The following is a 12956-nucleotide window of genomic DNA, read 5'->3' on the forward strand; positions in this document are numbered from 1 at the left end:
ATCAGTAGGTTGCAAGGTGACAAATGAAAACCGCTGGTATCACCTAACAGTCTGAAGTACAATGATGCAACCACAGAAGAACTAGTCATGGAAATCATTTAAATGAGAAAAAAAAAAGAATGAGATAGGGGAGGGAGGTGAAGTCCATAGCTGAGCAAGAGAGATCAGGAGGGTTCCAGAGTAGGGTGGTGAAACCACCAACATCATAAATTGAAGGGAGGTTGTTTAAACCATGAGCTCTAAGGAGCTCACACTGCCAGAAAAGATGCAGAGGAGTTGTGCGGGACGCATGTAATATACTCCATTTGTTAAATATACCATACACAACTACAGAGGGGGAGATGGGTTCTTCCATGCAGCAACTTTCAAACTGATAACAGCACTCATGATGTGACAATGCAGCTTGGGGAACTCCAGGATAGGTAAAGGAAGCAAGACATATTTTGAGTTATGTGGAATTTGTAAATGGAGAATCTGGTAGGCGAGAGGGGAAGCTGGCAGACGCAATGCCGACCGCCGGCTTCCTGACTGCTTAATCCCGGCAAGGGTTAAATGACAGGTGTCGAAATCCTGACGCCTGTCATTTTTACCTATGCCGGGAGACTGGCGCCCGGCATCCCGATCGAAGGGATGCCGGACGCCAGCCACGGGGGGAGGGTTAGGTTTAGGGCTCCTGGGGGGGACTTAGGGTTAGGCACCCCCCCGGGAGGTTAGGATCAGGCTAGGGGAAGGGGGGGGTTTGGGCTAGGGCTTAGGTTTAGGCTCTTGGGAGGAGGGTAGGGTTAGGCACCCTAAAGGAGGGTTAGGGGGGGAATTAGATTAGTTATACTTACCTTTCTAGCCGATCGGGATTTCCTCCTCTGTCGGGCTGCCGCTGACGGCATGGCCGGCGGTAAATCATACTGATCCCGGCGGGAGAGATGGCAACCTTCAAGAATGGTTGGAGAATAGGGCAGCTCAAGCAGATGTGCCCAAAAGACCATGTCACAAACTCTCGGATAGATGGTAGATGCCAGCCCATACTTACGGATTGACAAGACCCAGTACTGAGTTACAGATGTTTTATGAGAAGTAAATGTAAATTTTCAAACCGTTAAAACTTTTGCCTTTGAATTTACAAATAAATCATGTACTGTACTTAGCCTTATTGTGAGGCTGATCCGAGGGTGGCACAAAGCAGAGTTCTTAGACAAAGACAAACTCATGAAAGAAATATACTAGGTGATGATGAAAGAGCTGAAAGCAGATCCGCTTGAGACTGTTACATGATTGCTAATTAAATCCGTCATTAAGACCCAAATTTTAAACTGTTATGTAAAGTAAATACAATTGAGCTTTACAATTTATTTCAATAGAAAAATACCTCACTGGTTATATTTTCTATTAAGTGTAGCAGGCTGCATTCCTTTCTATAACCTGCAGGGGTCACTATTGCTGCTGCTATATATGAGGAGGTTTATTAAGTAATGGTGGCTTATGGATGGCAAAACAAAAGTGTTTACCCACAATGCTTCTTTGTTTACGCAAATACTGCTAGTAGATCTTCATGCGTCAGTTCCCGCATGCTCTGTGTTTTGCTAGTCATGTCTAGTAGAGTTGTTATTATTTATGTATGGAGACATCGGGCCTGATTTAAAGGTGCGCGCAGTTCATGTGCGGCTGTGGATTCGCAAGTGCGAAAATATGCAAATGTCAGTTTAAGCGTTCCTGCCGTGCGATGGACTGAGCTAACTTTGTGACTATCGCTTTGTGTAAGTGAGAACTGCTCAACTACGCTGGTGGATCTGATCTCTCCACCATCGATCGCAACATCAACTCCTCGAGCAGCCCCTGCCTGGCACACAGCCTCCCTTGTAACTTTCTTATAATACGGCCACTATGGCTGCGGTGAATGGTGAGGATGCAACTGCGCGCCGAAACACCCCATGACACTCCAATAACATGCCAATGCTACCTCCTCTTTTTGCGGTCACTTTAGGTCACTTCCCAGTCTCCACCCTGAAGCGCATGGATCGCAATTGGTCGATCGTTGCGTACTGCGTATGCATCGCAGTGCGCGAGCTAGCAATTGCATTCGGAGCTGCGATTGCAGAGGCTACGCAGACCCAGAGCAGAGTGATTGACAGGAAGTGCCATTTGTGGGCAGTGATGGGGGTGGTCGGGTGAACGCAGGTGTGCCAGTGCGTTTCAACTCCATTGCAGGGGCGTGCACAAATTATTCACTGCGTGGCCATAAGCGGCCATAGCACCGATAGTGTGCGTGGCAGTTAGCAATTAGTAAGTAAGGTCAGGGCTTGTGCAAGTGTGCATATGGGTCCGATGTTACCGATTGTTTCTCTATGTTGCCCTAGTATACGGATGTGAGTAAGGGGAAGTGGGCGTCCTTATGTCTGCCTATGATCACAATGTGAATGCTAACATTTACATATCACCGCTGATATTAGCATCTGCCGTGCGTATAAGCAGAATAGTGATCCGCACTGAATCAGGCCAATAGATAGATTTTCCCTAATCCCGGTGAGATCTGTCCTCGTTCAGACTGGAAACAAATTCCTGCAGACATAGAATTGGCAGCATTGGATTTCTCACGCCTGCCTTTGTTTTCATCAGTAATTCATGCTACTTAATGCTGGGACTTGTTGTTCCACAACAGATAGAGAGCCACACGTTGCCATCACATGATATCAGTAATTCTCTGAACATTATACTATTGCTCTGCTTTTACAATACACATTCCTTGTCTTAATCATAATATATACCCAATATACTTCCACTGGATTTAAAAGGGAAACACCATCACCAGAACTCTCTAGTGTGCTTCAAACCTTGCACTCCATACTAGTGGTCGAAGTGGAAATTTTGAAGTGGGGGTATGGAAATATCAGGGGGGCTTTACTTAGGCAGGCCCAATCCTGGGCCCCCCTCATATTTCCTCCACTTCCTCCCCTCACAGCTCACCTGCCTTCACAACTCCCAGCACAGCTCCCAGCCCTCACACCTCCCAGCTCACCTGCCCTCATACCTCCCAGTACAGCTCCCCTGCCCTCTCATCACAGTTACCAGCTCACCTCCAAGTCCCTCCCAGGTCACCTTCCAGCACACACCACTCCGCGCTGCACTCTGCTGACCTGTGCCGCTCTGCACTCTGCTGACCGGCACTGCACCCTGCTGACCAGTGCCACTTTGCATTCTTCTGACCACCTCAGCTTCCAGCTCACCTGCCCTCACATCTCATGGCACAGTTCACCTGTACTCCCAGCTCACAGCACAGCTCCCAGCTCACCTGCACTCACACCTCCCAGCTCACCTGCCCTCACACCTCCCAGCTCACCTGCCCTCACACCTCCCAGCTCACCTGCCCTCACATCTCCCAGCTCACCTGCCCTCACACCTCCCAGCTCACCTGCCCTCACATCTCCCAGCTCACCTGCCCTCACATCTCCCAGCTCACCTGCCCTCACATCTCCCAGCTCACCTGCCCTCACATCTCCCAGCTCACATGCCCTCACCTCCCCCAGCTCACCTGCCCTCACACCTCCCAGCTCACCTGCCCTCACATCACCCAGCAGAGCTCCCAGCTCACTTGTCCTCCCACCTAACAGCACAGCTCACCCTGCCCTCCAACCTCACAGCACAGTTCCCATCTCACCAGCCCTCACATCTCACCTCCCGGCTCACCTGCCCTCATACCTCCCAGTACAGCTCCCCTGCCCTCTCATCACAGCTACCAGCTCACCTCCAAGTCCCTCCCAGGTCACCTTCCAGCACACACCACTCTGCGCTGCACTCTGCTGACCTGTGCCGCTCTGCACTCTGCTGACCGGCACTGCACCCTGCTGACCAGTGCCACTTTGCATTCTTCTGACCACCTCAGCTTCCAGCTCACCTGCCCTCACATCTCATGGCACAGTTCACCTGTACTCCCAGCTCACAGCACAGCTCCCAGCTCACCTGCACTCACACCTCCCAGCTCACCTGCCCTTACACCTCCCAGCTCACCTGCCCTTACACCTCTCAGCTCACCTGCCCTTACACCTCTCAGCTCACCTGCCCTCACATCCCCCAGCTCACCTGCCCTCACACCTCCCAGCTCACCTGCCCTCACACTTCCCAGCTCACCTGCCCTCACACCTCCCAGCTCACCTGCCCTCACACTTCCCAGCTCACCTGCCCTCACATCTCCCAGCTCACCTGCCCTCACATCTCCCAGCTCACCTGCCCTCACATCCCCCAGCTCACCTGCCCTCACATCCCCCAGCTCACCTGCCCTCACATCTCCCAGCTCACCTGCCCTCACATCTCCCAGCTCACCTGCACTCACACCTTCCAACACAGCTTCCAGGTCACCTGCCCTGCCACCTCCCAGCACAGGTCTCAGCTCACCTGCCCTTACAGCACACCTCCCAGTATATCTCACCTGTCCTCACACCTCAGCTCCCAGCTCACCTGTCCTCACACCTCAGCTCCCAGCTCACCTGCCCTCACACCTCAGCTCCCAGCTCACCTGCCCTCACATCTCATGGCTCAGCTCACCTGCACTCCCAGCTCACCTGCCCTCACACCTCCCAGCACAGATCCCAGCTCACCTGCCCTTCCAGCTCACAACTCACCTGCACTCACATCTCCCAGCTCACCTGCACTCACATCTCCCAGCTAACCTGCCCTCACATCTCCCAGCACATCTCCCAGCTCACCTGCCCTCATACCTCCCAGCTCACCTGCCCTCACATCTCCCAGCTAACCTCCCTTGACATCTCACAGCACAGCTCCCAGCTCACCTGCCCTCCCACCTTCCAACACAGCTCCCAGGTCACCTGCCCTCCCAACACAGCTCCCAGCTCACCTGCCCTGCCACCTGCCCTCACATCTCATGGCACAGCTCACCTGCACTCCCAGCTCACAGCACAGCTCCCAGCTCACCCGCCCTCACAGCACAGCTCCCAGCTCACCTGCCCTTACAGCACCCCCCCCCAGTATATCTCACCTGCCCTCACACCTCAGCTCCCAGCTCACCTGCCCTCACATCTCATGGTACAGCTCACCTGCCCTGCCACCTGCTTTCACATCTCATGGCACAGCTCACAGCACAGCTCCCAGCTCACCCGCCCTCACACCTCCCAGCACAGCTCCCAGATCACCTGCCCTCCCAGCTCACAACTCACCTGCACTCACACCTCCCAGTTCACCTGCCCTCATACCTCTCAGCTCACCTGCCCTCACATCCCCCAGCTTACCTGCCCTCACAATTGCCAGCTCACCTTCCCTCACATCCCCCAGCTAACCTGCCCTCACCTCCCTTGACATCTCACAGCACAGCTCCCAGCTCACCTGCCCTCCCACCTTCCAGATCACCTGCCCTGCCACCTCAGCTCCCAGTATATCTCACCTGCCCTCCCACCTTCCAGGTCACCTGCCCTGCCACCTCAGCTCCCAGTATATCTTACCTGCCCTCCCACCTTCCAGGTCACCTGCCCTGCCACCTCAGCTCCCAGTATATCTCACCTGCCCTCCCACCTTCCAACACAGCTTCCAGCTCACCTGCCCTCACACCTCCCAGCACAGGTCCCAGCTCACCTGCCCTCACACCTCCCAGCACAGGTCCCAGCTCACCTGCCCTTTACAGCACACCTCCCACCTACCAGTATATCTCACCTGCCCTCACACCTCAGCTCCCAGCTCACCTGCCCTCACATCTCATGGCACAGCTCACCTGCACTCCCAGCTCACAGCACAGCTCCCAGCTCACCCACCCTCACAGCTCCCATTACAGCTCCCCTGCCCTCCCATTACAGCTACCAGCTCACCTCCAAGTCCCTCCCAGGTCATCTTCCAACACACACCACTCCGCGCTGCACTCTGCTGACCTGTGCCGCTCTGCACTCTGCTTACTGGCGCTGCACCCTGCCGACCAGTGCCGCTCTGCACTCTTCTGACAGGCGCTGCTCCCGTCTCTTCTTCTCCTCACTCCTCGTCGGCGCAGCATATTGAATTTAGCTCCAGCTGCGGACTTGCAGCCAATTAGGGGTGGCTGCCCCTGATTGGCTTGCGGCCGGCGCCAAATTCAATATGGCGCAGATCGCTGCTGATTGGCCACCGGTCTGCGAGCAATGATTGGCTCGTGGCCGGAGCCAAGTGTAAACAAGCAGCGCAAACGCTTGTTAACTGGTGCTGGGACTGTGACAGCTCACAGTCCCAGTGCGGGGGACGGGGCTTAGCGCCAGGGGGGGGTAGCAGCGGCGGCCGGTCGGCGCATGCGCTGGTCACCAGTAATGGTATTTTTTTGCAAAAATACCGTGACTAGTGTGCGGATGGGATTCGCAGGGACAGCTTTCTCGCAAGAAAATCCCTGTGATATTTCCTGAATTCGCAATGCGAATTGAGTCGGTAATATCACACTACAATCTGCATTATAAATGCGGATTGTAGTAAATAGAGCCCACAGTCTCTTTTCCTAGAGCACACATCATGGAAAAGAAGTACAAGCAAGTACAGGAATATACAACAGACAAACAATACACATGTATATGAATATATCGCCATCTGCTGTCCCTCCAATGTAAGTACATGCAAATGAATAAACCCACAGTCTGTTGTACATATTTCAACACCACTTCTCAATAGACTAGGTTTCTTCAATTAAACCCATCTTTGATGTAAGTCTCCAATGTCTCTCTCCGAAAAAAAGGCTTAAGGTGCGTACACACTAGGCGATCAGGAAAGACAGTTCGATTACGACATCGCAATCGTACCGTCGTTCCTGATCCCCTGTAGTGTCTGCACTGAACGATCAGTCGTTCAGTGCAGGCACTGTCCATCATTCCTGAACATGCCAATCTGTCGTTATCGCCAGATTGTGCTGCATGTTCAGGCGATGGACAATGTCGGAAACGACCAGCGGGAGTGCGCATTGCTTGTCGTTTCTGACATAAAGGTGCACGATTTGTGCACGATTACTGAGCGATTGCTGGATTACGATGTTGTAATCGTGCAGTCGCTCAGTAATATCGCCCAGTGTGTGCGCACCATTAGTCAGGATATCAGCTGTCATATCTTCTGTTGAACAATAGTTCAGCGCTATAACACCTTGTTCTTGTAGATCCCTTAGAAAATGATGCTTGACATCAATATGCTTGGTCCCTGGAATCACTCTTTCCATTTGTGCTAATGTGAGAGGTGGGGGGGGGGGGTTCGGCTGCAGTGCCGATCAACTCGGACACTTGCCTCCTGACTCCCAGCCTCTCACCTTCAGGCCGCCGAGGGCGCTCCCGTCGACGGTCCTGGAACACAGGTCGGACGCGGACAGTCGCGAATGGGGTTTCCACTCCAGGCCCCGAAGACTCCAGACGAGGTGCTGAGGCGGGGTGACCTCCACTGGGATCAGTGGATGGTCTTCATTGGCACTTTAGGCCTCAGACTGGCTACACCTACGTACCAAACACAAGGGTGTACCCCGAACGAAAACGCCCGACAGGGAAAAGGGAAGTTGGGTGACACACAACACAAACAGCACACAAAACAATTTACGCTCACTGAAAATAATCTTGTCCCTTAGCTGGACGAGTCCTGATCTCAGCACCTGTAGATAAACACAACAGCAAGAGCCCAGCACAGGGCCCGATACAGTAACAGATGCCTTACCACTGCCTACCTTTGATGGGGGCCTGACTGTGGGAGATACAGCAACTTACCAACAGCCTACATTTAATGGGGGCTTGACTGCGGGGGAGAACGTCCTGGTCCCAGCCCGGTCTACCTTTGATGGGGGCCTGACCGCCTGGCCTCTTTCCACGATGCTTCTGGGGCCTTCTGCCCTTGCGTACCTGTGGCCTAGCCTGACTGTTCCTTGTCCAAGGCCTAACACCGAATTTCAATGATCACGGCCTATCGCCAACAGCAACAACTCCTACGGCCTAGCGCCAACTTAACACGACCCACGGCCTAGCGCTGAGTTAACATGACCCATGGCCAAGTGCCGAATTAACGTGACCCACGCCTAGCGCCGAATTAACATGACCCACGGCCTAGGACCAAATACTGGTGGTCTAGGGAGGTATGAGGGACTTACCAGTCCTGGGGCCTTTGGCTGAGCTGATCCTGGCCCAGCCTCTGCGTGTTCTTTGCCGGAGGTGGAACAACTTCCGCCACCTCCTGGCTTCCTGCAGTCTTCATCTGGGCAGCAGTGGCCTGGCTAGCTCTTTTGCGTCGCACACTGCTGCCCCAGGGCCTCTGGTGCCTGCTCCATCCTCATTCCTGGTGGGCGCCGGTCTGCCGCTCTTCGCCCGGCGGCCTGGGTGAGCTCTTTTTCAATGGCCGCCGCCCTGCGGGACGGGCGTCTTCCTTGTGCTGCTCATGCTTCTTGCTTCGGGGGCTCTTCCTCGCTCCGTCCCGACCTTCAACTCTCCTGTCCCCTCCTCGCGCCAGCTAATTCAAGCCGACGCCAGGGGGCGGGGTGATGACGCGGCGAGCTGTGATTGGCTCGCCGTGGCCATCCCCTGCTGGCTGCCGATCTGTGAGCCCTGAATGGTTCACAATCGGCGCCAAATTCAAAGGGGCACGTGCTGATTGGCTGAGTCTGTATCCACCAGGATTCAGACTTGCCATCACGCACGTGGAGTAGCGGCGGCAATCCGCCGCTACCTCCATGCCTGCTGCGCCGGATGGGGGGTGGGTCACGACCGATCCTGGTCCGCCGCGTGCTTGCGGATGGGCACCGCCACATGCTCGAACGGGGCTGGGATCCCTCCGGATCCCACCCCACTCTGATGCCCGGGGCTCCCACTGCCCCAAGGCACCCCCACCATCCAGGCATGGAGGGTGAGGATGCCTAGTAGCAGGGTGAGTGACCGCACTGGTACACTCAGCCCTGCTACACTAACGCAAGGCATCCTTGATTATCCTCATATATCTTGAGGAACCATATCACTTCTTGACTTGCGTGAGCCGCCGCAATATATTCAGCCTCTGTAGATGACAGTGCTACGGAAGACTGTTTCTTGCTTGTCCAGCTGATCAATCCTTCTCCGATTGAGAATAAATATACAATTGTGGATTTTCTATCATTTGTGTCTCCAGACCAGTCTAAGTCAACATATCCTGTTAACTTGTGACTTGTGCTTGCTGAGAGTTTAAGCTTCTTGTTAATCATTCCCTTTAAGTAACAAATTACCCTCTTGACTGCATTCCAGTCCATCTGTGTTGGTTTGGAAACTTTTCTGCTTAAGATCCCAACTGCTGTCTGGTGACAGTTGCAATGTACCTATAGCTTTTCTGGGGATGTAGTTAGGAAGCCAGCGGTCAAAATGCCAACCACCGACTTCCCGACTGTTTAATCCCAGCAAGAGACTAATGATAGGTGTTGAAATCCTGATGCTTATCATTGGAATCCGGGCGTCGTGAGAAAATAGTCGCGGGGGGGAGGGTTAGGTTTAGGGGCACCCACGGGGACGGGGTTAGGCACCCCCCCAGGAGGGTTAGGCTAGGGGAAGGGGGGGGTTAGGGTCATGCACCCCCGGGGGCAGGTTAGGGTTAGGTACCCCCCCAGGTTGGTTAGGATGTGGGGAGGGGGGGGTTAGGTTTAGGCACCCCTAAAAGAGGGTTAGGTGGTTTACGTATCTCCGTCTGCCAGCCTTCTGACGTCGGTATTTCATCCGCCGGGCTTAGGGGCGGCGGTATGGCATACTGATTCCGCTTTTCTGTATAGATGATTATCTTGCAACAGTTTACTCTGATCATTTGAGTCCTTTACATAACTTGTCTCCATTGGAGTGCTTGCTATCTTTGCTTCTTGCATACCTATTCCTCAATGGTTTCCTGAATCTTGTATTTCTGACTTAATGTGAACGTTCCATCATCTTCTCTTGAGATTTGCATTCCCAAGTAATGCGTTATGTGACCTAGGTCTTTTGTTTCAAGCTGACTGTTTAGTTCTTGTAATAGTTCAATTTCATCCCCTTCCTGTTCTAAACAAACTAGCAAATCGTCCACGTAAATGAATACATAGAACTAGGGATGTGCAGGCTCGGATAGGTTCGAGTTTGCACGCCGAGTTCGGATTTTTCCCTCAAAAAAAACGGAACTCAGAAAGAGGCAAAACGTCATCTTGCATGGACAAACATCATCATTCCTGGACAAAGTCCAAGAATGATGATGTTTGTCCATGCAAGATGACGTTTTGCCTCTTTCTAAGTTCTGTTTTTTTGGAGGGAAAAATCCGAACTTGGCGTACAAACTCGAACCTATCCGAGCCTGCACATCCCTACATAGAACCATCTTTCTTTGTATAAAGGCAGGGGTCTGCTTTACTTCTGACGAACCCCTTCTCCATCAAGACTTCGTTTATCTTTGTATTCCATGCTCTTGCTGCTTGCTTTAGACCGTATATACTCTTGTTAAGCTTACATACATGATCTGGTTCACAAAACCTGGTGCTATATGTATATGTCTTCTCTTAGTTCACCATGTAGGAAAGCCGTCTACACATTGAAATGTTTCACCTGCATACCTTTTATGGTTGCTGTTAGGGGTAAGGTTCTAATGGTGGTGTGCTTCACAAACGTTTCATCATAATCTTCTCCAAATTTCTGTGAATATCCTTAAGCAACCAGTCTTGACTTGTATCTTTCTACTTTTCCTTCAGTATCATACATCCTATGGCCTTTTTTATCCATTGGTAGTTTAGTCAGTGTCCATGTCTGGTTGTCTTTCATTGATTCCATTTCTTCCTTTGTGGCTCCTATCCATTTCTGTGCTTCTCTTTCTGGAAAGTTAGCAATTTCTTCCCATGATGTACGTTCTCGTATGTTAACTGCTTTTGCTTTGTAAGATAAACGTATGGGGGCTTTTCCTTTATTTTCTCTTGAAGAGCGTCTCACTCCTTCTGTTATACTTTGAGTGTCGCTGGTATCCGTCTTGTGTTGTACATCGACTTCTTGAGTGATCTCTACTTCATCCGTTTCTTTGGATTCTGTACTCCCCTCTTCAATTGAGTTTACTGGAAATATGACATCATCTCTTGTTTCTTCCACGAATGTAGCCTCTTGAATGTTCACTGTATCCGACTAGAACTCCCTCTACTGCTCGGTTCTCTAACTTGCTCCATTTTTCGGCAGGAATGTAGGCGAAGGCTTTGCATCCGAAAATTCTAATGTGCTTTAGGCTGGGTTTCTTACCGTGCCATAATTCATAGGGTGTTTTCCTTACTGCTTTGGAGAGTAGTCTGTTTTGAATATAAGTGGCTATCATTGCTGCTTCACCCCAATAATTATCAGGTAGTCCTGAATCTGTAAGCATACATCTTATAATTTCTGTTAACGATCTGTTTTTCCTCTCAGATATACCGTTTTGCTCTGGTGTGTACGGTACTGTATTCTGATGCTCAATGCCGAGTCCTCTTAAGTACTGTTCTATTTTCTGCCCTGTGAACTCACCTCTGTTGTTGTCGCTGCGAAGTGCTAGCATATTCCTCTTGAATCTGTTTCTGGTCTTACCTGTGAAATAAGCCAGGAGGCGGTATCTTTCTTGGATCTAAAAATGAAAGTAACAGAAGAAAGGAAATTCATTACATACAAATTTCGGAAGCAGACTGCCACTAACCGCATTCTCCATGCTGACTGCTCCCACTTTCCTGCTACTATAAAAGGAATTCCAAAAGGAGAGTTTTTAAGAACAAGACGAAATTGTACAGAATTAACTTTGAAGAAAGATCAGTAGAATTAACAAATAGATAGCAAAAAGAGAGGATATAGTAAAAGAATGATAAAATCTGGCTATAATCAAGCCAAAAAAGGAGATAGAGAAACCCTGATCTTCCCCACCAATGGGAATAAGAAAAAAGAAGAGAACGATAAAGTTCGATTTATTGGTACTTTCTGCAATGAATGGAAACAAATTTAAGGAATATTACAGAAACATTGGAGGATACTTACCTTAGATGTCAACTCCCAGTATTTTCTCCAGGTTTCCATCAGCTGGCGCAAATCTGCCAATCTGAAATAAAGATTGGTACATAGTCACTTCAAAAGACAAATTAATCCGATAACAACAAGAGTGACAGGTTGTTACAAGTGTGGCAATTGTGCCACTTGTAAGTATGTAGTACAAAAGAAGGAAGTGAAAGACAGATATGGTAAAGATATTGTAATCAGAGATTACATTAATTGCAAAACAGTTGGAGTGATCTGCATCTTCTGCACGTGTGGCCTTAAATACATAGGCATGACTAAAAGACAACTGAGACAAAGGATCACGGAACATGTGAGAAACGTAAGGAACACAAGATGGACAGGATTAATTTTAAACCCATAACAAGTGTAGCTTGTTTGAAAAAACATAATGGGGACCCTGATCACTTGAAAGCCTTTGGTATCAAAAAGGTGCAATTAGGAATAAGGGGAGGAGATATCAATAAGGAGTTATTGAAAAAATAATCTAGAATGATATTCCTAATGAATAGTGTGGATCCATATGGAATGAACAAACATAATCAGTATGGAGTCTTTCTTTAACACTACTGGATATGATAAAATAAAAAGTTTTATTTCCCTTATATTGAAATATACTTGAAATATATCCAACAAGAAAGAGCTTACCTTTAGACATAATGGCTGAAGAGACTGAGTACCAAATCTCGTAAAGTCAGAAAGAATCATAATAAATCCATGATACAACTTAGTACTTAGAATAAAAGGAGAAAGGCATCACTACTCACCACATTGGAGTGGATTGATGGAGGGTAACTTGGAGATGGATAGATACTTTGGAAGATTTGAAGATGGATGACCTAATAAAAGATAATAATAAGATGATCATATATATCCAAAAATCAAAAGATGCTATAATAGGATATATTAAAGAGGACATTAAAATCAAATATTTAGTAACTAAAAACATTGTATGGCAGAAAAGGGTGAAGGATATAGGATTTCTCTATTATTACAAATATACTTATTATCTGTAGC

This window comes from Taudactylus pleione, unplaced genomic scaffold (genome assembly GCF_031769625.1).
Source record: "Taudactylus pleione unplaced genomic scaffold, aTauple2 ptg000662l, whole genome shotgun sequence".
NCBI classification, from domain to species: domain Eukaryota; kingdom Metazoa; phylum Chordata; class Amphibia; order Anura; family Myobatrachidae; genus Taudactylus; species Taudactylus pleione.